The sequence below is a fragment of the Phyllostomus discolor genome, chromosome 13 (assembly GCF_004126475.2).
Source record: "Phyllostomus discolor isolate MPI-MPIP mPhyDis1 chromosome 13, mPhyDis1.pri.v3, whole genome shotgun sequence".
NCBI lineage: Eukaryota > Metazoa > Chordata > Mammalia > Chiroptera > Phyllostomidae > Phyllostomus > Phyllostomus discolor.
The window spans coordinates 76,283,851-76,310,385 of NC_040915.2; the positions used below are offsets into that span (position 1 = coordinate 76,283,851).

The 26,535-nt window shown below is 37.7% G+C and overlaps 1 pseudogene; it reads left to right on the top strand.

The window, feature by feature from the left end:
* Positions 1–5,346: 5,346 nt before the first annotated feature.
* Positions 5,347–5,446, top strand: LOC114510529 (annotated as a pseudogene).
* The last annotated feature ends 21,089 nt before the right edge of the window (positions 5,447–26,535 follow it).

Consider the following 26,535-nt stretch of genomic DNA (forward strand, 5'->3'; position numbering starts at 1 on the left):
GTAAATGGCAGGCACTGAAGTCATATTCAGGTCAGTCTGACAACCAGAATCTGGGTTCATAATAACACTGTAATGATGGAAAATAGTCCCATTTTAAAATTTCAGTCAGATATTTGTCCTTTTAATTCAACAAATAGTTATTTCATAATCATATATTCCTTGCACGTAGCTAGGTGGATTTGAGGAAAAAAATGTATGAATGAGGCATTGTCCCTAAAATGTAGTGGGAAGATAATACATATATTTAAACAACCATGATACAGGGTAATTAAAGATCTATTATTTTAAAAGAGGGTAAAGGAGTCATCTTCTCAGCTGAAGTCTTCTCCCAAGTAGGCAGAAGGACAAGGCAGATTTACATAAGAATTCAACGTGAAACAGTGTAGCTACACAGAAGAGAGAAACCACTGTTCCGCTTGAAAGAATAATGACTGGTTCAGAAATTGAGTCTGAAATACTAGTCCTGGGTTATTCCCATTCACCACCATGTCACTTTATGTCTTTCTGCCTTAGAGATTTATCTACAAATACCCAAATAGGTTCAACTACCTGGTATAACCACTGAAATTATGTATAAAGTAGTTATGTTTATACATATATTATACATACATGTATTTTCAAGGGAAAGTGCCATAAATTCCATCAGATTCACAAGAAATTACAACTCAGAGAGCATTTAAGCTATATTATGACTTTAAACTACAATTCTGTGTTCGATATTTATTGTTGTCAACATTGATACATCTGTCAGGAAATGGACTGTCATGCCAAGCTTAGTGACCAAGCAAAAGGCAGAAATATTTTTATTTTACACTGGAGATCATACCTACAATTATTTACAAAGTAACAGGATCTCCTTACTGGGAAGAATATGTTTTTTTTTTCCACTTACAGTTTACATTCAATGTTATTTTGTCTAGTTGCAAGTTCACAGCACAGTGGGTAGACAATTATACACTTGAAAAGTGTTCCCTCCCCCTGATATTTTCAGTACCCACCGGCACCATACATAGTTATTATCGTATTATTAACTATATTCCTAATGCTGGTATTTTACATCCTCATGACTGTTTCTTTAACTGCCAGTATGTCCTTCTTAATACCTTCAACTATTTCACCCAGTCCCCCATTACTCCTCTCTGGCAACCATCAGTCTGATCTCTGTATCATGATTCTATTTCTGTTTTATTTGTTCTTTTATTTTGCTCTTCAGATTCCACATATATGATAAATCTTATGGTATTTCTCTTTCTCTGACTGACTTCTTTCATTGAACATAATACCTTCTAGGTCCATACATGCTGTAGCAAATAGTAGATTTCATTCTTTTTATAGCTGAGTAATATTTCACTGTATATATGTACTACCATGTTTATATCCACTTGTCTACAGATGGGCACTTGGGTTGCTTTCATACCTTGGCTATTGTAATAATGCAAGGAACACAGGGGTGCATGTATTCTTTAAGTTAGGGTTTTGGGTATTTTTGGATATATATTCTGCAGTGGAATCATTGAATTATAAAGCAGTTTCATTTTTTATTTTTGAGGACCATTTGAAATATTTTCATTAGTGGCTACACCAATCTGCATTCCCACCAACAGTGCACAAAGGTTCCCTTTTCTCCACAGCCTTACCAGCACAATGTTTGTTGATTTGTTTATGATGGACATTCTAACCAGTATGGTGTGACGTGGTATCTCACTGTAGTTTCAATTTGCATCTCTCTGATAGCTAGTGATGCTGAGCATCTTTTCATATGTCCTCTGTGTGTTCTCCTCAGAGAAGTGTCTGTTTAGGTCCTTTGCTCATTTTTTAAATTGGATTGCCTGTCTTCCTGGTGTGGAGTCTTTATACATTTTGGAGATCAAGTCCTTGTCCAAGGTATCATTGGCAAATATGCTTTCCAATATGGTTAGTTCCCTTTATATTTTGCTATATTTTAGTTGTAATTATGGTTTGCCTTGGGGAAGAGGTGAGTGTAACTTCTGTCATCTCAGATGCTTCTTTTCTAATATATTATTAAATGCTATAATTTTCTCTCAGAGCACCACTTTCACTGTATCCCATGAATTTGATAAGCTGAATTTTATTTTAATTTAGTTCCTATTTCACTTGTTGTCTTCATTCAAGCTACTAGAAATAAAAATACCACACCTGAGTGGCTTAATTAACAAGTACTGATTTCTCACACTTCTGGAAGTTCAAGAACAGGCACCAGAAAGTCTGGTGTCTGGAGAGAACCCTGGCTTAAAGATAGCTACCCTCTCATTGCATCTTCATGTGTCAGAAATAGCAAGCTCCAGTCCCTTATGTATAAGGACACTCATTCTACCATAAGGCTTCTGCCCTCGTGGCCATCATTTAAATATGATTACCTCTCAAAAGCCCCACACCCAGATACCAATACATTGGGGAGTTAGAGTTTTAACATACAAATTCTGAGGAGACACAAATATGCAGTTCATAACACTTGTGGATTCTTGTGTGACCTGTGGGTGTTTTCAAGCATATTTCTTAATTTCCAGTTGTATGAAAATTTTGGTTAGTGGTGGAGTAAGTGGAAGTTACACTCACCTCCTCCCAGGACCAAACTGGAATTACAACTAAAATATGGAACAGTCATCCAGAACACTCAACTGAAGAGCAGCAGAACAGAAGTCTCATAAACAAAAATTTATAGAAGAAAGCCACATTGAGACTAGTAAGAAGGACAGAGATGAAAAAAAGGGCTAGCTGCATACCCATGTGCAGCACTGAGTATCCAGAGGGATATCTCAGCTGCAAAGGTTCTCCCTAAGGAGTTTAGGTCTCAACCCCATATTGGGCTCCCCAGTTCAGAACACATAACATCTGGCTGGGAAGAGGAGCCCACATAACATCTGGCTGTGAAATCAGTGAGAATTCTATTTGCCAGGAAGAGACAAGAGTTTGCTCAAATCCCAGGTGCCCTCTTATGGAGCAGTGCACAAAATATCATTTTGCAGCCACTCACCCTGGAATCTGACAGAGGGAGGACAGCTTGAGCAAACTAGAGTCATGCAAGGAGAGACTGGACTATGTGGCTCAGGGGAGGGAGCTGAAGGGACAGCTGTCAGTGGCCCATGTGCTGAGTCACCCACAGATGCTATCTTTCTTAGATTAAAACACTCCTTTACAAACAACACAGCCTAGGGGGATGCAATACTATCCTCATACTGCCAACTCCCAGTTGTCCTGCTGTGCAGAGGTCATGACTTGCAGAGGAGTCAGCTGCCTAGGTTTCTGGTGCAGTGGAGCAGACTTAAAGAGGCAGTGTCAGAAGCTGAGTTGTGTGGTTCTGGGGCTGGGGCAATTTCCCCACCTACCTGAGAGCTGTGCACCAATGGAAAATCATTAACACCATCCTCTCAAATCCCAGCCAACTTGCTCTGTTGAGCTAGGGGCCTCTCAAGGAGTACCAGGCAGAATTCAGGACAGAATTAGCTGTGTTGGTCTAGGATGGGGTTTATGTTTTTTCTCATGCCTGACAACTATAGAGTCCTTCCTTCACACAGCCAAATCTTAGTCTGTTTGGGCCTGATAATCTTTGCTTTCTCCACCCTGATGACTACCTGTGACCCCAACCCAGCCCCAAAATCTGTGGGCATCCAGAAGTAGCAGCTAGCCTTGGTGTATTCTGATACTTCTGCTGAGTGTCCTCAGACCCAGAACTGGCACTGAGTATCAAGCTGGTGAACACTACTTGCCTCTACCTGGTGATCCACTGAGAACCTACTCATGCAACTCGTGTACCACCAGAGGCTTTCAGAGACTGAACCTAATAGAAAGCCAGCATCTGGAGATGGATTGAAAGTTGTGGGATGCCTTGGACCTGTTTCTAATCCACCCCTGAGATTGGTGCTGGTGGAGGCTGGCTTTGGTATGCAGCTAGCTTTTCCTACATACATCTAGGATCAGAAGATGCAGCCACAAACTGTGATCAAATTGTAGCTTTAAACAAGTGCCCAGCACCAGTCACAGGCAGCATCTGCCTTTAAACCTATACTGGAGTCCCTCCCAAAAGACTCAAGAATCAACACACTCAGTAGTGGGCTTAGATCACATCAGAGCAGGACCCAATTTGCTCCACAAGTGGCACATCCATAGATAGATCTTGGGCAGCAACAGATGCTGCTGGGGAAAAATTCCACTCTGTTTTAGTAAATACACACACAGCAGCTTATATACTATGGTTGAAGTGATCCTTGAATTCAGCCAGGCTTAGAGTTGACCCTATACATGGACACGCCAACAGCAATTAAGACTCATAACAGGACTGTTTAAAAAACCCACACAATGGACATTCTTGGAGCACCAAGCTCAGGTGATCACAGAGACTACATCACTGAGTCCCATAGAAGACTTACTGTATAAGACCACCCTATCACATCTGGGAAAAATAACAAACATAGAAAGGCAGCCAAAATTGAGAGACATATGGAGCATATCCCAAATGAAAGAACATTAGAAATCTCCAGAAAAACAACTAAAAGAAATGGAGGAAAGCAATCTACCAGATATATAGTTAAAAACAATGGTTATAAAGATTGTCAAGAATCATAGTGAGAACCTCAACAGCATAAAAAGTTTATAGAAATCATAAAAAGATCCAGTCAGAAATAAAGAATACAATTTCTAAAATGAATCATTCAATAGAAGGAGTCAATAGTAGATTAAATGAAGCAGAGAACAGAATCGGTGATTTGGAAGATAAGGTAGCAGAAAACACAATCATAGTGGCAAGAATAAAAAATATAAATAATTTAAGAGAATTCTGGGGCAACATAATATGTACAACAGAAGAATAAGATAGCAAGAGATTGAGAACCTCTCAGAAGAAATAACAACTGAAAACTTTTTTTAACTTAGTGAAGGAAAAAGACACATTTCCAGGAAGTTCAGAGAGTTACAAACAAGATAAACGCAAAGAGACCCATACCAAGACACATTCTAATTAAAATGCCAAAGGTTAAAGGCAAAGAGAAAAATTGAAAAACTGCAAAGAAAGACAGCTACCTACAAGGGAATTTTCATATAACTGTCAGCTGCGTCCTCAATGGAAACATTTCAGGCCAGAAGGAAATATTCCAGGCCATGGAATGAAATATTCAAAGTGATGAAAACCAAAGACATACAACCAAGTATACTCAATCTAGCAAGGCTATCATTTAAAATTGAAGGTGAAATAAAGATCTTCCTTGACCAGAAAAAGCTAAAGGGGTTCAATACCACCAAACGAATATTAAAAGAAATCTTAAAAGGACTTCTTTAAGAGAAAGAAAGAAAAAAAGAGGAACAGTTATTAAGAATAAAATGGCAACATGCTTGCTTTGGCAGCACATATACTAAAATCAGAACAATACAAAGATTAGCATGGCCCCTGCGCAAGGATGACAAGCAAATTCGTGAAGCATTCCATATTTTTAAAGAAGACTTTCTAACAATGACTGACTAAATAAAGCTGTCTGTTCCTGCATTGATAATGAAGATGCATTGTATTTGCTACTCCTCCCCACCTTTTTTTTTTTTTGGCAAAGGAGGGGGAAGGAAGGTTTAAAATAATCAATTAAAAATTAAAAAGAGAATAAAATGTCAAAAAATATATGTCAATCAATAATCCCTTTAAATGTAAATGGTTTAAATGCTCTAGTCAAATGACATAGGGTAGCTGAATGTATAAGAAAACAATACTGATATATATGTAGTCTACAAAAAAACCAACCTCACAATGAAAGACATACAAACATATTGAAAGTAAAATGCTGTAAAAAGATATTTTATGAAAATTGAAATAAAAAACTAGGGTAGTGATACTTATATCAGACAAAATAGACTTTAAGGGATCAATCCAGAAAGAAAATATAACCTTTATAAACATGTACACACCTAACATAGGAGCATCTGCATGTATAATGCACATTTGATTGACTAAAGTTTGGGAAAGGTTGACAGCAACACAGTCATAGTAGAAGATTTTAACACCACGTTGACATTGGGGGTTAGATCTTACAGACAAAATTCAACGTGGAAACAACAGCTTTAAATGATATACTATCATATTGATTTAACTGATATTTTCAGATCATTTTACCTCAGATAAGAAGAATATACATTCATCTCAATTGCACATGGAGCATTTTCTAGAATAGACCACATATAAGGACAAAAAGCAAGCCTCAATAAATTTAGGGAGCTTGAAATCATATCAAACTTTTCTTTGACTATAACAGTATGAAACTAGAAATCAATTACAAGACAAAAACCAAAAAACACACAAAGACAGTGAGATTAAATAACATGTTACTGAACAATGAATGGGTTAACAATTGGATCAAGAGTAAATCAAAATTTACTCTGAGACTAATGAGAATAGGAACACAACAATCAAAAAAAAAATACATATATATATGGGACAGAGCTAAAGCTGTCCTAAGAGGGAAATTCACAGCACTACAGGCCAACCGCAAGGATAAAGAAAAATCTCAAATAAACAATGTAACCTTGCCCTGGCTGGCGTAGCTCGGTGGATTGAGTGTGGGCTGTGAACCAAAGCATCGCAGGTTTGATCCCCAGTCAGTGCACATGCCTGGGTTGCAGGCCATGGCCCCCAGCAACCGCACATTGATGTTTCTCCTTCTCTTTCTCCCTCCCTTCCCTCTATAAAAATAAATAGATAAAATCTTAAAAAAAAACCTGCCATTAAAAAAAAAAACAATGTAACCTTACGCATAAAGCACCTAGAAAACAAAGTCAAAGTGAGTTAAAGGAATAAAAATAAAATTCAGAGCTGAAATAAATGAAATAAGAGTCCTAAAAAATTAATACAATAAGCCCTGGCTGGCGTGGCTCAGTGGATTGAGCGCGGGCTGGGAACCAAAGTGTCCCAGGTTTGATTCCCAGCCAGGGTACATTCCTGGGTTGCAGGCCATAACCCCCAGCAACCGCACATTGATGTTTCTCTCTCTCTCTCTATCTCCCTCCCTTCCCTCTCTAAAAAATAAATAAATAAAATATTAAAAAAATAATTAATACAATAGATTGGTGGCAACAAGGGCTGGTTTTTTGAATAGATAAACAAGATTGATTAACCTCTAAGAAGACTTATTAAGAAAGAGAGAGAGACTAAATAAACACCATAAAAATTAAAAAGAAGATATAACTACAGACACCACAGAAATACAAAAGATTATGAGAAAATATTACAATGACTATATGCCAACAGATGTACAATCTGAAAGACATAGATGAATTCCTAGAAATATACACACTTCCAAAACTCAATCACACACACACACACACACACACACACAGAGAAAATGTGAACAGGCCAATTACAACTAATTAAAAATAAGCAGTAATTTAGAAAGTTAAAACAAAAGAAGAATATAAGAAGTTCCAGCCAGATGGAGGTGTAGGTAGAAACGCTTCACTTCCTCACACAACCAAAAGAAGGATAACAGCAAACTTAAAAACAAAAAACAACCAGAACTGCCCAAAAATCAAACTGCATGGAAGTGTGACAACTGAGGAGTAAAGAAACATTCATCCAGACTGGTAGGTGGGGTGGAGATAGACAGCTTGGGAAGAGAAAATGTGCAGATGAGGTGAGGGCTGGTAGACTAGGTGGTCTCACATTTGCATGCGGATAAGCTGAGAGGAACAACTGGAGAGTGAGACAGACCAAGAAACCCAGGGTTTCAGTGGGAAACTAAAGACTCAAAACCTCTGGGTATAAAAACCTGTGCAGGTTGCAATGGCAGGAGAAACTCCCAGTCTCATGAAACAGTCTGTTGGAGAAGCCCACAGGGTCCTAGAATGTACACAAACCCACCCAACTTGGAATCACCTCCTGAAAGGGCACAATCCGCTTGTGGAAAGCCAGGGAAGTGATGGAGAGTAGAGTGAGAACTGAACAAGTGAGCAAGAGGCATTTTTCTCTCTTTGAGCCCTCCCCCACAGACAGTGCCACAATGCAGAGATGTGGGTTGCCCCTCCCTGGTGAATACCTGAGGTTCTGCCCCTTAGAAAATAACAGGTATACTTATGAGACAAAGAAATATGACCCAAATGAAAGAACAGATCAAAACTTCAGAAAAAGAACTAAGCAATGAGGAGATAGAAAACCTTTCAGATGCAGAGTTCAAAACACTGGTAATCAGGATGCTCACAGGAATGAATGAGTTCAGTTGCAAAATGAAGGAAGAAATGAAGTCTATACAAAGTGCAATAAAGGAAAATATACAAGGAATCAACAGTGAGGGGAAGGAAGCTGGGACTCAAATTAATGATTTGGAACAAAAGGAAGAAATAACATTCAACCAGAACAGAATGAAGAAACAAGAATGCAAAAAAATGAGAGGCTTAGGAACCTCCAGGACAACTTTAAATATTCCAACATCTGGATCACAGGGATGCAAGAAAGAGAAGAGGACGAGCAAGAAATTGAAAACTTGTTTGAAAAAATAATGAAGGAGAACTTCCCTAATCTGGCAAATGAAATAGACTTCCAGGAAGTCTAGGAAGCTCAGAGAGTCCCAAAGAAGTTGGACCCAAGGAAGCACATACCAAGGCACATCATCACTACATTAGTCAAGGTTAAAGATAAGGAGAGAACCTTAAAAGCATCAAGAAAAAAGGAGACAGCTACCTGCAAAGGAGTTCCCATAAGACTATCAGCTGATTTCTCAAAAGAAACCTTGCAGGCAATAACAGGCTGGAAAGAAGTATTTGAAGTCATGAAAGGCAAGAACATACATCCAACTATACTCTATCCAGCAAAGCTATCATTTAGAATGGAAGGGCAGATAAAGTGCTTCCCAGATAAGGTCAAGTTAAAGAAGTTCATCATCACCAAGACTTTATTACATGAAATGTTAAAGGGACTTATGTAAGAAGAAGAAGATAAAAAATATGGACAGTAAAATGACAACAAACAACTATCAGCAACTGAATTAAAAAACAAAAACTAAGCAAACAAGTAGAATAGGAAGAGAAACACAGAAATGGAGATCACATGGAAGGTTACCAGTGGGGAGAGGGAGAATGGGGGAAAAAAGTACAGGGATAAGAAGCATAATTGCTAGGCATAAAATAGACAAGGAGAGATTAAGAATAGTGTAGGAAATGGAGAAGCCAAAGACCTTATATGTACAATCCATGGACATGAACTAAGGGGGGAGGAACGCTGGAGGGTTGGGGGTGTGGGACAGAGGGAGATAAAGGGGAGAAAAAGTTGGGACAACTGTAACAATATAATCAATGAAATGTATTTTTTAAAAATAAAAATTTACAACAAAAGTCCTGGATTGGATGTCTTCACAGGTATATTTTACTAAATATTCAAAAAGAACTAGCACCTCTCCTTTTCAAACTAGTCTGGCAAATTCAAGCAGAGGGAAAATTTCCAAGCTCGTTTTAGGAGGACTTCATTATTCTAATTCCAAAACTAGGTAAAGACAGTCAAAAGAAAAATATTGGTAAAAAGATGGCAGTAAAGGAGAATATGTTGCACATCTCTACCCTGAATCAAGTTGGAAATAAATTAAAGGGAGGACTAGACACATGAGATAAACCAAAGACTACCCCAAAAAGAAGCTTTTAACCAAGGGAAGCTCCAACCACAACCAGTTGGAAGAATGAGGTCATTAAAGGGGCCAGCTTCTGACAAGGGCTTGGGCAGTGACAACCACACAGCTGTGGGAGCTTCCCCTTGAAAGGAGAGAAGTGGGGAACACAAACTGGGCTCCCAAACATAGAGCATCAGTGCCTGGATCAGCAGACCATGTAGCACTCAGAGTCTTTGCTGGGGTGAGATGAGACCTGCTGGAGACAAAGCCACTGGTTTTTTTTTTTTCTTAATTCTTAAAGGGCCAAAGCACAGGTTTGTGTTTGCTACCACTCACCTTGGGCCCCAGCAAAGGGAAGAAGGCATAGACTGCAGTCTTGTGGGGGAGTCTTGTGTGGGCAGCACGGGGGAGCAACATGGGGGCTATGGGACTTTCTGTGTCGGGATGCAACTGGTTTCTGCAACAGCCATCTTTCTCAAGAAAAGCAAGCCTCTCCCAGGGCTAATCAATTACCCTATCCAGTGGAATATCACTTGCTCCACCCTATGGAATCCTGCTCCCTCCATCTTGCATTTATCTTTTTTCCTTTCTGTGGTTTGTTTGGTTATTTGTTTATTTTACATTTTTCCCTCTTACTCTTTCTTTTCTCCCTCCTGAGGAGACAGCAACCTACACAGACTTAGGGGGTGTCAGAGACTGACTGTAGGGCACAGCCATACCATACACTATCTTGGGAAACATATTGGCACACCCCCTTCATGGTATAGCAATAGAAACACCCTCCTGGTATCCCAGAGACCCAAAACCTACACTCTGGAGGACCCACCCAATACCCTACTAGGGGTTCTACCCTGCAGAATACAGGAAAGTAATCCAGAACATGCTCAGGTTAGTGGCTTGGGGTCAAGGGAAAACACCCACCATCTTCCCTGAAGTCTGAAAGGAGCTGTCACAGGAGATCCAAGAGTCCCATTCCTCTGATCCCATCAGAAGCACTCTCAGAATCAGCCAGATTTAAAATTAGTTTAAGGATGATGGCAGGTTGGCAGGCAGAGACAGACAGAGGTGGATCCAGCAGTGACTTGGGTTATTTGCTGACATACACCTGGACCCAGCTGTGCAGAATAGCTTGGCCCATTCTGGAAGCACCAAAGCCCAGAGGAATCAGTCTCATCTGTGGATTGCTGTTAGCTCTGAAGACTGCAGAGGATAAACATGGACAGAAACAGGCACTGATGTACACCAGTCTCAAACTACATCAGAGCTATATGCAAAGGCAGAACCTAGCAGGCAAGCACTAAACTCTGCTGAGACAAATTCCACTTTGTTCTTTTTCATTATTTTCCTTTTTCATAGCTTTTTCATTACTTTTACTTTTATTTTATTTTTAGTGATCTATTTTTATTATTTATCTTATTTTACTCTTACCATTGATTACACCATTGTTCCATTCTTCATTCCTTTTCTTATTTTTGTTATTCTTACTCTTTTTGTCCCTTTTTCTTGTTTTGTTCTTTCAATTCATTATCATAATAGTTCTCCCTTCTTTTCACCTCCCTTAATCACTTTTCTGTCCTTTGGTCTTCCCTATTCTTTTTCTTATATTTTCCACTTCCCCTAAAGTTCTATTTATCATTCCAATTTTATTATACTCTCATGTTTTTGTCATTGAAATTGCTGTTGTGATTGGGGGTGTTTTGCTTATTTGTGTGTGTGTGTGTGTGTGTGTGTTGTTTTTCTTTGTTCTACTAGCACCTATACAACAGCATAAGATGTAGTGGGGTTTGAGCCTCTCAGTCAGCCAGCCAGAGTGGAGACCCACCATCAAACAAGCCAACAACAATCTAGATCTTAATGCAACAGAAAAGTACACTTAATCCACAAAAAGGGCATTCCTAGAGCATCCAGATCAGGAGATCAAGAAGTCTGCAACACTGGGTATAACAATTCCTGCCACATAAGGCAACCCCACAAGACAGAGAGTTAAACTAGACCTGCCTAAAACATAGAAAGAAATGAAAAGAGAGAGCTAACATTTGGAGACAAAGAAATCACCTTCAAATGAGAGAAAAGGAGGAATCCCCAGAAAAAGAACTAAATGAAATTGAAGCAAGGAAATTATCAGACATTGACCTCAAAATAATGGTTATAAGGATGCTCAAGGAACTTAAAGAGAACTACACCTGCATGAAAAAGGACCTAGAAACTATGAGTGATAACCACTTAGAAATGAAGAATGCAATATCTGAAATGGAGAATAGACTAGAAGGAATTAAAGGCAGCCTAGACAAAGCAGAGGACTGAATGAGCTATTTGGAAGACAAGGTAGAAAAAGACACCCAGTCAGAGCAACAAAATGAAAATGGAATTAAAAAGAATGAGGAGCTTAAGGGAGCCTTGGAACAACATGAAAATTAACAATATTCGCATCATAGGAATATCAGAAGGAGAAGGAAAAAAGCAAGGGCTAGGAAACATGTATGAAAAAATAGTGACAGAAAACTTCCCTAACTTGGTGAAAGAAAATGTTACACAAGTTAAGGAATCACAGGGAGTCCCAATCAAGAGGAACCCAAAGAGGCCTACACCAAGACACATCACAATTAAAACAGCAAAGTTTAAAGACAAAATGAGAATCTTAAATTTAGCAAGACAGAAAAAATTAGTTAACTACAAGTGACCTCTGATAAATAGTCAGCTGACTTCTCAACAGAAGCAATGCAGGCCAGAAAGTATTGGCATGAAAATATACAAGTAATAAAAAGCAAGGACCTGCAACCAACACCATCCAGAAAGGTGCTCATTTAAAATGGAAGCAAAAAAAAAAAGTTTCTCACACCAAAAACAAAAGACTGAAGGAGTACATTTCCACTAAACCAGCTTTGCAAGAGATGCTAAAGGGACTACTTTAAAAAGAAGAAGAAATAGAGAAAGAGAGGAACACAGGTACAAAAGGAAAAAATGGTAATGAATAAGTACATAGCAATAATAACTTTAAATGTAAGTATATTACAAGCTCCAATCAAAATTCATAGTGCAGTTGAATGGATAAGAAAATAAGACTCACATATATGTTATCTAAAAGAGAACCACCTTAGACCAAAGATTTACATAGGCTGAAAGGGAAATTATGGAAAAACCAGTTCATCAAAATAGAGATTAAAAAAAGCTGGTGTAGCAATATTCCATTTGACAAAATAGACCTCATAACAAAGGCCATGATAAGAAACAAATAAGGACACTACATAATGTCCTTAAGGGTTCAGTTCAACAGGATAATATAACTCTTGTAAAGATATATGCACCCAGTGTAGGAGCACCTAAATAGATAAAGAAAATCTTGGAGGAATTTAAGAAAGAGATCGACACCAATGCAGTGTTGAGGTCTGCCCTGCCTAGTCTCAGGAAACTGTAACCGCCTGTGGCTAAAGCTGAGTAAGAGGCCTCCAAACGAGGAGACACTAAGGAGACAAAGCTTATTTCCCTGGCAGGAGCGCTGCTTCTGCTCCTTGCCTGGCCCCCAATGCTTGATCAGTTAGCCAGTGATGGGTAAGATTTCCCAAGGAGGGAATCATCTAAGACAGGCATGATCACATGGAGGCCTCAGGGAAGAGAGAGACTCAGGGGTCTGTGGAAATGAAGGGGTGATCAACATCGACCCCTGACCCCTCGGCTTTGTCAAAGCCTTAGTCCTTGTTCTAGCTGTGAGGAATCCAAGTCCCCTGGCTGCCTTTGTCTCTTCTGCCCGACTCAGGCCTGCAGTAATAACAAAGGCGGTGCAGTCCAGACCAGAGATGGTGAACCCACAGGGTAATCAGGCCTGAGATATAGAATATGCAAAATCCTGTGAGATCTGCTTGCTGGAGGATGCTCTTTAATTAGAATATGAAGGCACAGGCAGGAAACAAAACTAAGTTTTTAAGTTCTGTAGTCTTTTGAAATGATAAAACCCCAAAATCTCAGCCCAGAATCCCAGCAGGAGATCTGCCAGCCCCTTTCAAAGCTAACTACTTGTTCTATCTTCCCTGCCAGACAGTAATTCAAAATCTGTATCTGTATTCTTAATAAAAGCCTTCTTGGGCGGGAGACTGGGGCACTCTCCACTAGAGAGGGTGGCTGTTTCATCCCCATTCCTCCACAGGACTCGTTGTCAGTGTGTATGTTTTCTCGTGTTTCGAGCATCTGCAGCAGTGATGAATACTCCTGGCCAGTATCCATCACAATACAGTCATCAGAGAGGATTTTAATACCCTTCTGTCAACAATGCATAGATCTTCCAGACAAAAAAAAAAAAAATCAACAAGGATATAGCAGCATTAAGTGGCACACTAGGTCAAGAGAATTTAATTATTATCTCAGAAAATTTCACCCCAAAGAAGCAAAATATACAGTCTTCTCAAGTGCACATGGATCATTCTCATAGATAATCAACATAGTATAGTACACAAAATGAGCCTTAACAAAGTCAAGAAAATTGAAATCATATCAAACATTTTCTCAGATTGCATTGGCCTGAAACTAGAATTAAATGTATACACTAACAACGAGATCAAGGAAGAAATCAAAAAGTATCTGGAAACAAATGAAAATGAGCTTACAGCAACCCAAAACCTGTGGAACACAGTAAAAACAGTCCTGAGAGGGAATTTCATAGCTTTACAGGCCTCCATAAAATGGGTAGAAAAATGTCAAATAAACAAGCTATCTCTACACCCAAAAGAACTAGAAAAACAACAACAAACAAAACCCAGAGTGAACAGAAAGAAGGAAATAAGCAAGGTCGGAGCAAAAATAAATGACATAGATATGAAAAAAATTCAAAAGATCAATACATCCAGGAGCTCCTTCTTTAGAAAGAAAAACAAAATTGACAAACTGTTAAACAGACTCATAAGAAAAAAAGAGAGAGGATCAGATTTTCTGAGACTTCTGGTCAAGACAGAAGTACAGTTAAACATGCTTCATCTCTTCACACAAATACAGAAAAAAATCATAACTAGACTACAAAACAAACATCACCCAGAACCATCAGAAAATTGAGCTGTATGGAAGTTTTACAACCAAGGATTTAAAGAAGCCACATTCATCCAGACGTGAGGAGGAACAAAGCAGAGAGAGGCAGAGAGGCGCAGGCAGAAAGGTGTGTATCAACAGAGTGGCACATAGAGGCAGTGGAACAGGTGGTTGCACAATCATGTGTGATGGATAAAAACTGTGAGGAATACCTCAAGGATGAGGGATCCCATGGTTCCAATGCCAGGAAGATAAATCCCCATAACTCATGGCTGTATAAACCAGTGGGGGTTGGGGTGGCAGAAGAAACTGCCAGATTCTCAGGAGAGTTCTCTTAAAAGGCCCACATAGGCTTAGGACATACACGGATCCACCCACTCTGGTATTCAGTACACGGGCAACAGTTGGAAGGGTATAAATGGCGTACAGGGAGCAAGTGAAGTGACTAGAAATATGGCAAATGCTGGGAGACAGCTTCCTCCCAAGCAAACCTTCAGAACGTAGACAGCTGCTTTGACCACTCTCCAAACCCTCTCCCCACACCAAGCCACAAAGTGACATGAGTCAACCTATCCTGGAAATCACCTAAGGCTCCACCCACATGATTTGCAAGTACACTCTTCTACAATAGGGCACACTACTAATACAGGGAGTCAAAGCACCTCTTCCTAATACACAGAAACAAACACAGGTAGGCTACCAAATTAAGGAGACAAAGAAATATGGCCCAAAAGAAAGAACAGAACAAAACTCCAGAAAAAGAATTAAACGAAACAGAGCTAACAAACATCAGATGCAGAGTTCAAAACACTCGTTATCAGGATACTCAAAGTACTCAGTGAATATGGGAACAGCATAAAACCGACCCAGGCAGAAATAAAGTTTACATTAAGTGAAATAAAAAAAAATCTACAGAAAACCAACTGTGGAGGAGATGAAACTGAGAGTCAAATCAATGATTTGGAACATGAGGAAGAAAAAAGCATTCAGAACAGCAAAAAAGGAGAATAATTTCTTTTTAAATGAGGGTAGTCTAAGAAGCCTCTGAGATGCCTCCAGACATACCAACATCTGAATCATAGGGATGCCAGTAGGAGAAGAGGAAGAGCAAGAAATTAAAAACCTGTTTGAAAAAATAATGACAGAAAACTTCCCTAACTTGGTGAAGGAAATAGACATGCAAGTCCGGAAAGTACAGAGAGTCCCAAACAACTTGGATTCAAAGAGGACCACACCAAGACACATTATAATTAAAATGCCAAAGATAAAGAGAGAATCTTTAAAGCAGTAACAAAAAAAAAAAAGAAAAGAAAAAACAGAGAGTTATCTACTTCCCATAACAGTCAGTTGATTTCTCAAAAGAAACTTTACAGATTAGAATGAACTGGCCAAAAACGTATTCAAAGTGATGAAAAGCAAGGTCCTACAACCTATATTACTTTATCCAGCAAAGCTATCCTTTAAAATGGAAAGGATGATAAAGTGTTTCCCAGACAAGGTAAAGTTAAAGGAGTTCATCATCACCAAGTCATTGTTATATGAAAAGTTAAAGGGACTTATTTCAGAAAAAGGAGAAGATCAAAACTATGAATATTAAAATGGCAACAAATTTTCACAACTATCAACAACTAAATCTGAAAAAACAAACTAAGCAAACAACAAGAACGGAACAAAATCATAAATATGGAGATTACTTGGAGGGTTATCAGCTGGGAGGGGGTGGGGAAAGAATGGGGGGAAGGTACAGGGAATAAGAAGCACAATTGCTAGGAACAAAATAGACGGGGGATGTTAAGAATGGTATAGGACATGGAGAAGTGAAATAACTTATATGCACAATTCATGGACATGAACTAAGAGGGAGGTTGCTGGGGGAGATGGGGGCACTGGACAGAGCAGGGAAAACAGGAAAAAAATGGGAGAACTGTAATAGTGTAATCAATAAAATATATTTTAAAGAAATAAAAATAAAATATTTTCTTTGAAAAAAGAGAAAACTCAAATAAAATCAGAAATGCAAGATGAGAAGTAATAACTAATACCACAGAAATACAAAGGATTGTAAAAAATTACTGTGAAAAAATTTGCCAAGTAATTGGACAATCTTGGTGAAATGGATAAATTTCTAGAAACATCTTACAAAACTAAATCAGGAAGAAGGAGAATACCTGAACAGACCAATAATAACTAGTGAAAGTGAAGCAGTAATCAAGAAACTCCTAGTACACAAAAGCCATGGACCAGATGGCTTCATAGGTAAATTTTGCCAATCATTCAAAGAAAAAAATACCACCCATCCTTCTTAAACTATTCCTAAAGATTCAGAAAGAGGGAAGACTTCCAAACTATTTTTACAAGGCTAGTATTATCCTAATTTAAAACCAGGTAAAGACACAACAAAGAAAGAAAATTACAGGCCACTATCTCTGATGTACATATATGCTAAAATCCTCAACAAAATACAGGGTAGGCACAAATAACATCACTCCCCTTGTTTTTTTTACAAAATCTTTTATTACAAAATCATAAGCATGTAACTCTGTAACATAACAATATCACACTCAAGCACACCATATGACATTTTAGGTGGAATGTTCAAATTAAAACTATAAATCACTGCACCCATATTATTATCCTATCAACCACATTCAAGCAGGCATTACTTCTGTTGGGCCCTGTATTAGCAAACCAGATCCAGCAACACATCAAAAAGATCATACACCATGATCAAGTGTGTTTTATTCCAGGGATGCAAAGATAGTACAATATCTGAAAAATCAATAAATGTGATACAGTACATAAGCAAAATGAAAGACAAAAATCACTTGATCATATCAATAGATATGGAAAAAGCATTTGGTAAAATCCATCACCAATTTATGATAAAAACCACTCAGCAAAGTGGGAATAGAGGGAGCATACTTCAACAAAACAAAGGCCATATATGACAACCCTACTAACAACATACTCAATGCAGAAAAGCTAAAAGCATTTTCCTTAGGATCAGGAACAAAAACAGGCTATCCACTATTCCCTCTCTTATTCATTATAGTACTGGAAGTCCTTGCCATAGTGATTAGTCAAGAAAAAGAAGTAAAATGCATTCAAATAGAAAAGATGGAAGTAAAACCGTCATTATTTGTAGACAACATGATAGTGTACATAGAGAACCCCATAAGCTCTAGTAAAAAACTACTCAGCCTAATAAATGAATTCAGCAAACAGCAAGATACATTATTAATATTCAGAAATAAATGGCATTTTTATACAGTAATGAACTATCAGAAAGAGAAACTAAGAAAACAATCCCATTTATTATTGCAACAAAAAATAAGGTACCTAGGAATAAATTTAATCAGGAAGGTAAAAGAACTGTACTCAGAAAACTACAGGACACTGAAGAAAGAAATTGAGGAAGATACAATAGTGGAAGCATATACTACCCTTCCAATCCATGTTCATGGATTGGAAGAATTATCATCATTAAAGTGTCCACACTAGCTAAAGCAATCTATAGATTTAATGCATTTCCTATTAAGATACCAATGGCATACTTCACAGCTTTAGAACAAATATTCCAAAAATTTATATGGAACTGAAAATGGCCTGAATAGCCTCGACAATCTTGCAAAAGAAGAACAAATTTGGAGGGACCACAGTACCTGATAAACTATATTACAAGGCCATTGTAATTAAAACTGTCTGTTACTGGCATAAGAATAGAGACATAGATTAATGGAACAGAATAGAGAACCCAGAAATAAACCAGATCTTTATCAAGTAATATTTGACAAAGGAGAAAAGAATATACAATTGAGTAAAGACAGTCTCTTCAATAAATGGTGTTGGGAGAACTGGACTAGTTCATACATAAAAATGAAACTAGACCACCATCTTACAACATACACCAGAAAAACCTCAAGTGGATAAAAGACTTAAATATAAGTTGTGATGCTATAAAAATGCTAGAGGAAAACACATGTAGTAAAATTGTGGATATCTCATATAGCAATATTTTTGTCAATATATCTTCTAGGGCAAGGGACATAAAGGAAAAAATAAACAATGGGGCTACATCAAATTAAAAAATACTTTACAGCTAAACAAACCATCATCAAAATGAAAAGGGAACCAAAATTTGGGAGAACATATTTGCCAACCATACATCAGGCAAGGGTCTAATCGCCAAAATATACAAAGAACTTATACAACTCAACATCAGGAAGACAAACAGTCCAATTAAAAATGGGCAAAGAAACTGAATAGATACTTCTACAAGGAGGACATACAGATGGCCCACAGGCAAATGAAAGAATGCTCAACATCACTAGCCGTCAGAGAGATGCAAATTAAACCACAATGAGGCACACCTTACACTGGTCAGAATGGCCATCATTAATAAATCAATAAACAGCAAGTGCTGGTGAGGATGTGGAGAGAAGGGAATCCTCGTGCACTGTTGGTGGTAATGCAGACTGGTGCATCCACTGTGGAAAACAGTATGGAATTTTCTTGAAAAACTGAAAGTGGAACTGTGTTTTGACGCAGCAATTCATCTGCTGGGAATATACTTGAAGAATCCCAAAATATCTATTAAAAAAATTTATTCACCCCCATGTTCATAGCAGCACTATTTACAGTAGCCAAGATTTGGAAACAGCCTAATCCCCATCAGTAGATAAGAGGATAAAAATAAAATGGCGGTACATCTTAACAATGGAATACTAGGTAAAAAGAAGCAATCTCTACTTTTTGTGACAGTATGGATCAAACTGGAGAATATCATGCTAAGAGAAATTAGTCAGATGGTGAAAGACAAATGCCAAATGATCTCACTTATAAGAGGAATCTAGAGAACAAAATTGATGAATGAGCAAAACAGAACCAGAGGCATGGAAACATGGAATAGACTGGCAGTTATAAGAGGGGAGTGGAGAGGTGGGGACTGATTGAAAAAAGATGAAGGGATTAGTCAAAGAATACATATGAAGGACCCATGGACATGGACAACAGTAAGGGGACTGATTATGGAAGTGGGGGGCCAGCTGGGTAGAAGGGGTGCACGGGGAAAAGTGGGACAACAGTAATAGCATAAATAAGAAAATATTTTAAAAAAGAAAAAACATGGGAACAAAAAACAGGAAAGAAAATTATAGGTCAACATTCCTGGTGAACATAGATGCAAAAATTCAAATATATGGAGATTTTAAAGGGATTTTAAAATCAATTTATGGTTTACTTAAGCTATGGTTTAAGAGCACACTCTATAGGATATCAATACTTCTGCAATGACCAAGCTTTGTTTTCTTTATGTCTTAGGATATGATGAATTTGGAATAAAGTTTTTGTTAATGTTTGAAAAGAATATGTTTACTAATGTCGTTGAATTCAAAGTTCTACACAAGCAATTAGACCAAAATGGTTGTTTTTGTTCAATCTTCCTATGTTCTTATTGATTTTTTGTTATAAATTATATGTGTAACAATTATAGCAAGCAGAGTTATTGCTTGTTTTATTAGTTACTTAGAAAGGTATGTTAAAATTTCTGACTCAATATGAATGAATCTGTTTTTCCTTGTAGTTCCAAATTGTTTTGATTTTTGTATTTTGTACTATATTATTAGATACATTTCATTTAAAATTGTATTATTCTTCTGGTAAGTTTAACTTTCACTTATAAAATACTCCACTTCCCTAGTAATTCTTATTTCTTTAAAGATTATTTTGTCTGGGTTTTTCTTTCTTGGAAGGTTTTTTATTAATTTAGTCTTCTTACTAGTTGTAAGCCTCCTCAGATTTTTTATTTCCTCTCTGCTTACTCTTAGTAGGTGGTAAATTTCTATGAATTTTTCGATTTTATGCAGGTTGTCCAATGTGTGCACATACAGTTGTTCCTAGTAGTTTCATATGATACTACATATTTCAATGACATTAGTCATAATGTCTACTTTTTCATTTTTATTTTAGTTATGTGATTCTTTACTCACGTTTTTCTTTTTTAAAATATATTTTATTGATTATGCTAATACAGTTGTCCCATTACCCCCCTTCATTCCCCTTCACCTTGCACACCCTCTCCCATCCACATTCTTCCCCTTTAGTTCGTGTCCATGTGTCATAAGTTCTTTAGCTTCTACATTCCCATACTATTCTTGCCCTCCCCCTATTTTCTACCTACCATCTATGCTACTTATTCTCTGTATCTTTTACCCCTCTCTCCTCCTCCCACTCCCCTGTTGCTAACCCTCCATGTGATCTCCATTTCTGTGGTTCTGTTCCTATTCTTGTTGTTTGCTTAGTTTGTTTTTATTTTAGGTGTGGTTGTTAATAATTGTGAGTTTGCTGTCATTTTACTATACATGTTTTTTATCTCCTATTTCTTAGATAAGTCCCTTTAATATTTCATATAATAAGGGCTTGGTGATGATGAACTCCTTTAACTTGGCCTTATCTGAGAAGCACTTTATCTGCCCTTCCATTCTAAATGATAGCTTTGCTGGATAGAGCAATCTTGGATGTAGGTCCTTGCCTTTCATGACTTCTTTCCAGACCCTTCTTGCCTGCAAGGTCTCATTTGAGAAATCAGCTGATGGTCTGATAGGAACTCCTTTGTAGGTTACTGTCTCCTTATCTCTTGCTGCTTCTAGGATTCTCTCCTTCATTTTTACCTTGGCTAATGTAATTATGATGTGCCTTGGTATGTTCCTCCTTGGATCCAACTTGTTTGGGACTCTCTGAGCTTCCTGGACTTCTTGGAAGTCTATTTCCTTTGCCAGATTGGGGAAATTCTCCTTTATTATTTGTTCAAATAACTTTTCCACTTGTTGTTCTTCCTCTTCTCCTTCTGGGACCCCTATAATTTGGATGTTGGAATGTTCCAAGATGTCCTGAAGGTTCCTACGTCTCTCCTCATTTTTTGGAATTCTTATTTCTTCATTCTTTTCTGATTGTATGGTTCTTTCTTCCTTCTGGTCCACTCCATTGATGTGAGACCCAGCTTTCATTCCATCACTATTGGTTCCCTGTGCATTTTTCTTGATTTCACTTATTGTAGCCTTCATTTTTTCATCTAATTTGTGACCAAAGTCAACCAATTCTGTGAGCATCCTGATTACCAGTGCTTTGAACTGTGCATCTGATAGGCTGGCTATCTCTTGGTCACTTAAAAGTACTAACTCTGAGGATTTCGTTATTCTGTTTGAGCCATTTTTTTTTTTTTTTTTTGGTCTGGTCTTGCCTGTTACTTATGAGTGGTGGAGCCTTAGGTGTTCACCAGGGTGGGACAACCCAGTTGCTGGGTTGTGATACTGTCTGTGGGGGCGGGTTCCAAGATAGAAAAATGGCACTTGCTCTGCTCTCCTTTGGACTTCAGTCCCTTCTGCTGCTTCCCCCAAGCAAACGAGACTTTTCTGGTGCTGATTCCCGGGTGGGTGGGGCTGTGCACCCCGTGGGACTTTCCAACGACCTTTCCTGTCTCTTCCTCTGTCTCAACTTCCACAGGTGTTTTCAATCAGTGCCCCAAGGCTCTGTTTCCCAGCACTGGGATCCTGGGTTGTGTGCAGTGCATTGCTTCACAATTGCCACCTTGCTGGGTCTGCCGGTTGCCACCCCTTGGCCAAAGTTTGCCAGCCGCCGCCTGCACGACCAGGGTCTGCCCACTGCAGTCTTATGCACCCGGTCCCAATGCTCTTTATGCCTTGAGACCCCTCTCTGCCCAGCTGCCCGACTCCGCCCCTCCTACCGGTGTGGATGAATGTGTCTATTTTAACTTTTTGGTTGTCCAACTTCCATACAGTTCAATTTTCTATCAGTTCTGGTTGTTATTCTGTTTCTAAATTGTTGTTGTCCCTATCTTGGTTGTGCAAGGAGGCACAGTGTATCTACCTATTCCTCCATCTTGGCCAGAAGTCCCTCACTTTTTTCTTAAACTAGCTAAAAGATTATAAAGTTTGTTGCTCTTTTTGAAGAACCACCTCTTGATCTCACTATTTTTTCTATTGTTTTCATATTTTGTATTTTATTTATTTTGCTCTAATCTTTATTATTTGCTTCCTTTTGGTGGGTTTTGGTTAATTTTATTTTTTCTAGTTCTTTATGGTATAAAATTAGGTTGTTAATTTGAGATTTTTAATAAAAGCATTTACAGATATGTTTCTCTTTTAGCACTACATACACTGCATCTCATAAGTTTTGTATCCTGTGATTTTTGTTTTCCCTTGCCCCAACACATTTTCTAATTTCTCTTGTGATTTTTTTCAACCCATTGATTGTTGGAATATGTTGTTTCATTTCTACATGTTTATAATTTTCCCAATTTTCTTTCTGCTATTGGTTTCTAGTTTTTGTTCACAGTGATAAGAAAAAATACTTTGCACAATTTTCTTCTTTTTAAGTCTACTGAGACTTGTTTTGTGACCTAACTAACACATGTGTATTCTGGAGAACATTATATGTATTCTTGAGGAAAATGTATGTTCTGCGGATGTTGGGTAGTATGTTCTTTCCACATCTGTTAGGTTTAGTTTGTCTATGGTGTGACTTTTGATTCTGCAATGCACTGAATGTTTGTTTCCACAAAATTTATATATTTTAATACTAATTCCTCATGTGATGGTAATAGGAGTTAGGGGCCATGGAAAGTGATGACACCATCAGGCTGAAGTCCTCCTTAGTAGGATTGATTCTCTTCTTACAGAGACCCTGGGGTGCTCCCTTTCTCTTTCCTCTGTGCAAAGACACAAGAAGAAAATGTCAGTCTGTGAATCAGGAACCAGAACCACACCAGACACCAAATCTGCCAGTATCTTGATCTTGGACTTTCTGCTTCTAAAATGGTGAAAAATAAATTTCCATTGTTTATAAGCTGCCCAGTCTACTGAATTCTTTTACAGCAGTCTGAATGGACAGAGTTTTCTTTTTGATCTTCTGTTTATCCATTATTGAAAGTGGGATGTTGAAGTCTCCTACTGTAGGAGACAGTTCTGCATGCTGTGTGCCCAGCTCCCACTTGGAGATGCACAGGACCCACGCCAACAGATAGGCTCTTCCGTGGGGAATCAGGCCTGCAATGTGCCTAGGCTGCTTTGAGTCTTGCTTGTGCTAAAATACTCCCTCACCCTGAATTGAGGACATTTACTGCAAAATAACTTCCTAAAATCCGTGCTAAACCTTCCAAGGATGAATGTGACTGGTTCAACCACTTTTGCCTTTTCATTTGCAAATATCCCTCTTCTATGATGTGATTAGCACCATTGGCTCCTTTGTTTTCCATAAAAGGTAACCACCTAAAGCAAACCTGTACATAGTAAATGAGGACCATCATTTGGTCCTCAGCCTTTGCTGAGAAACCCAGTAAAGGCTGGTCAAGGCAAGGATCAAGGCTTTTGCTCCCCTTGAGAGAAAAGCCAGGCTGTCCCTTTTCCTCCATCAGATTCGGTAGTCCGTGTGAATGTCTCATTTCATTCATAATGACGTGGACACTGCAGGCCGGTGTCTGCATCATTCTACTATTATTGTACAGCTGTCTATTTACTTCTCCCTTTAATTCTATAAATATTTCCTTCATATATGTTAGAGCTCTGATATTTCATGCATATATATGTATAATTATTGTATCTCCTTGGTGAATCAACCCCTTTATCAAGATATAACTTTATTTGACTTGTAACAGTTTTAACTTAATATCTATTTTGTCTGCTAGTACTACTTGCTCTCATTTGTTTACTGTTTGCAAAGGTCTTTTCCCATGCTATTACTTTGACACTATGTGCGTCCTCCTATCTCTCGAAGAGAATATAGTTGGACTCTGTTTTTATTGTTGTTTTAACCCATTCTGGCAATCTATGTCTTTTTATTAGGGATTTTAATTCATTTACATTAAAGTATTTACTGATAAGAAAAGACTTAAACTTGCCATTTTTTCATGTTCCATGTGTCTTACAGATTTTTTACCACCATACCCCTGCCATTTCTAGCTTTACCTTCTTTTGTGTTTAGATGATATTTGGTAGTGACATATTTTGATACTTTCCCCGTGTCATTTTATGTATATTCCTTAAATTTTCTTTTGTGGTTAAGATGGGATTACATATAACATCCTGAAGTTGTGGCAATCTATTTGGAATTAGTACCAATTTAACTTCAGTTAGAAACAAAAATGTTACTCCTTTACAGCTCTGTCTCCCCTCCACTTGATGTTATTGTTGTCACAAATAATATTTTATATGTTATGTACCCATTAACATATATTTATAATTATTTTTATGCATTTGTCTATTAAATATTATAAAAAATAAAAAGTAGAGTTACAAACCAAGAAAGCAATGGCAATGACTTGATATTTGCCTCTGTACTTACCTTCACCAAAGGTCTTTACATTTTCATTTCACTTCATGTTGTTGTGCAGTCTCATTTCAACTGATGAACTGTCCTTACCATTCTATTATGGAATATCTAGTGGTAATGAACTCTTCCACTTTTATTTATATCTTAATTTCATCCTGATTTTTGAAGGAAAGTTTTGCCAATATATAGTTTTTATTGACAGTTTCTTTTCTTTTGAACATTTGTTGAATATATTATTCCCTCAGCCTTTTGCCCTGCAAGATTTCTGATGAGAAATAGACTGATCAGCATGTTGATGTTCATTTGTATGTAAAGATTTATTTCTTCTGCTTTCAAGATTCTACTTTTGTCTTTGGCCTTTGCAAGTTTGATTATAATATTTATTGCTTTGGATGTTTTTGTGTTTATTTTACTTGAAGTTTGTTGGGATTCTTGGGCTTACAGGCCAAGGTTTTCTTTATAAATTCTTTCTACTTCATTCTCTGTCTTTATGGGACTCCTGTAATGTATATATTGGTCCACTTATGTTGTTCCAGGACAACACTATTATTTTTTATCTTCTCCTCATAGTCAGGAATGTCAATTGTCCTTTATTTAAGTTTACTGATTTTTTTCCTTCTGCTCAATTTGATGTTGAAACTTTGTAGTGAATTTTTAATTTCAGTTATTGTACTTTTCAGCTCCAGAATTTCTGTTTACTTTTTTAATATTTTATATCTCTTTGTTGATTTCTTATTTTCTTTATATATTATTGTCTTTATTTCCTTTATTTCTCTGTACATGCTTTCCTTTAGGTCTTTCAGCATATTTAATGTAGTTGTTTTAAAGTCTTTCTTTAGTAATTCTGTTGTATGGCTTCCTTGGGGATGATTCTTTCAATTTATTTTATTTCTTTGAATGAGCCATATTTTATTGCATTTTTCAAGTATGACTTGTGATTTTTTTGTTGTTGAAAATTGAACATTTCTTGTTATAATGTGATAATTCAGGAAATTAGTTCTCTCTCCCTATCCCAGGATTTGCTATTTTATTTTGTTTTTTAATTGTTGAAGGCTATCATAGACTGTTTTGAGACATTTACAGATTATTTTTGGAAACACAATTTCTTGTCTTGTGCTCATTTAAGTCTCTGTTCTTTTAACTCATATTTAGCTAATGTTTTGGAAGAGTTCCTTGATTTCCAGGAGCAAATAAATAGACAAAAATTATATACACAATTTGAAAGGAAGTGAAGGGGTGTGTGGGGGAGAGAGAGAGAGAGAGAGAGAGAACACAACACACAACCACATTTTCCAGTCTCTGCAGACTGAGTCTGTGCTGAGACAGTCCTTCACAGATCAGCTATGCTTGCTCTGAGCTAGGGATGAGCCTGAAGTGAAACTCAAGGTCTTCTAAGACATTTCAGAGAACAGGTCTTGCCTGGGCATATGTGTGACTTTTAACTTTTCCTGTATACATGGTTGCTTCTGAATGTCATAATTTCCCAAAGAAAGTGTCACTTCAGCTTCTCCAATGTGTTTTATATGATCTATTGTGTGTCTCCACCTATAATCTCTTGTCTAGTGGGTCTGTAGATTTCTAGTCCCCTTAT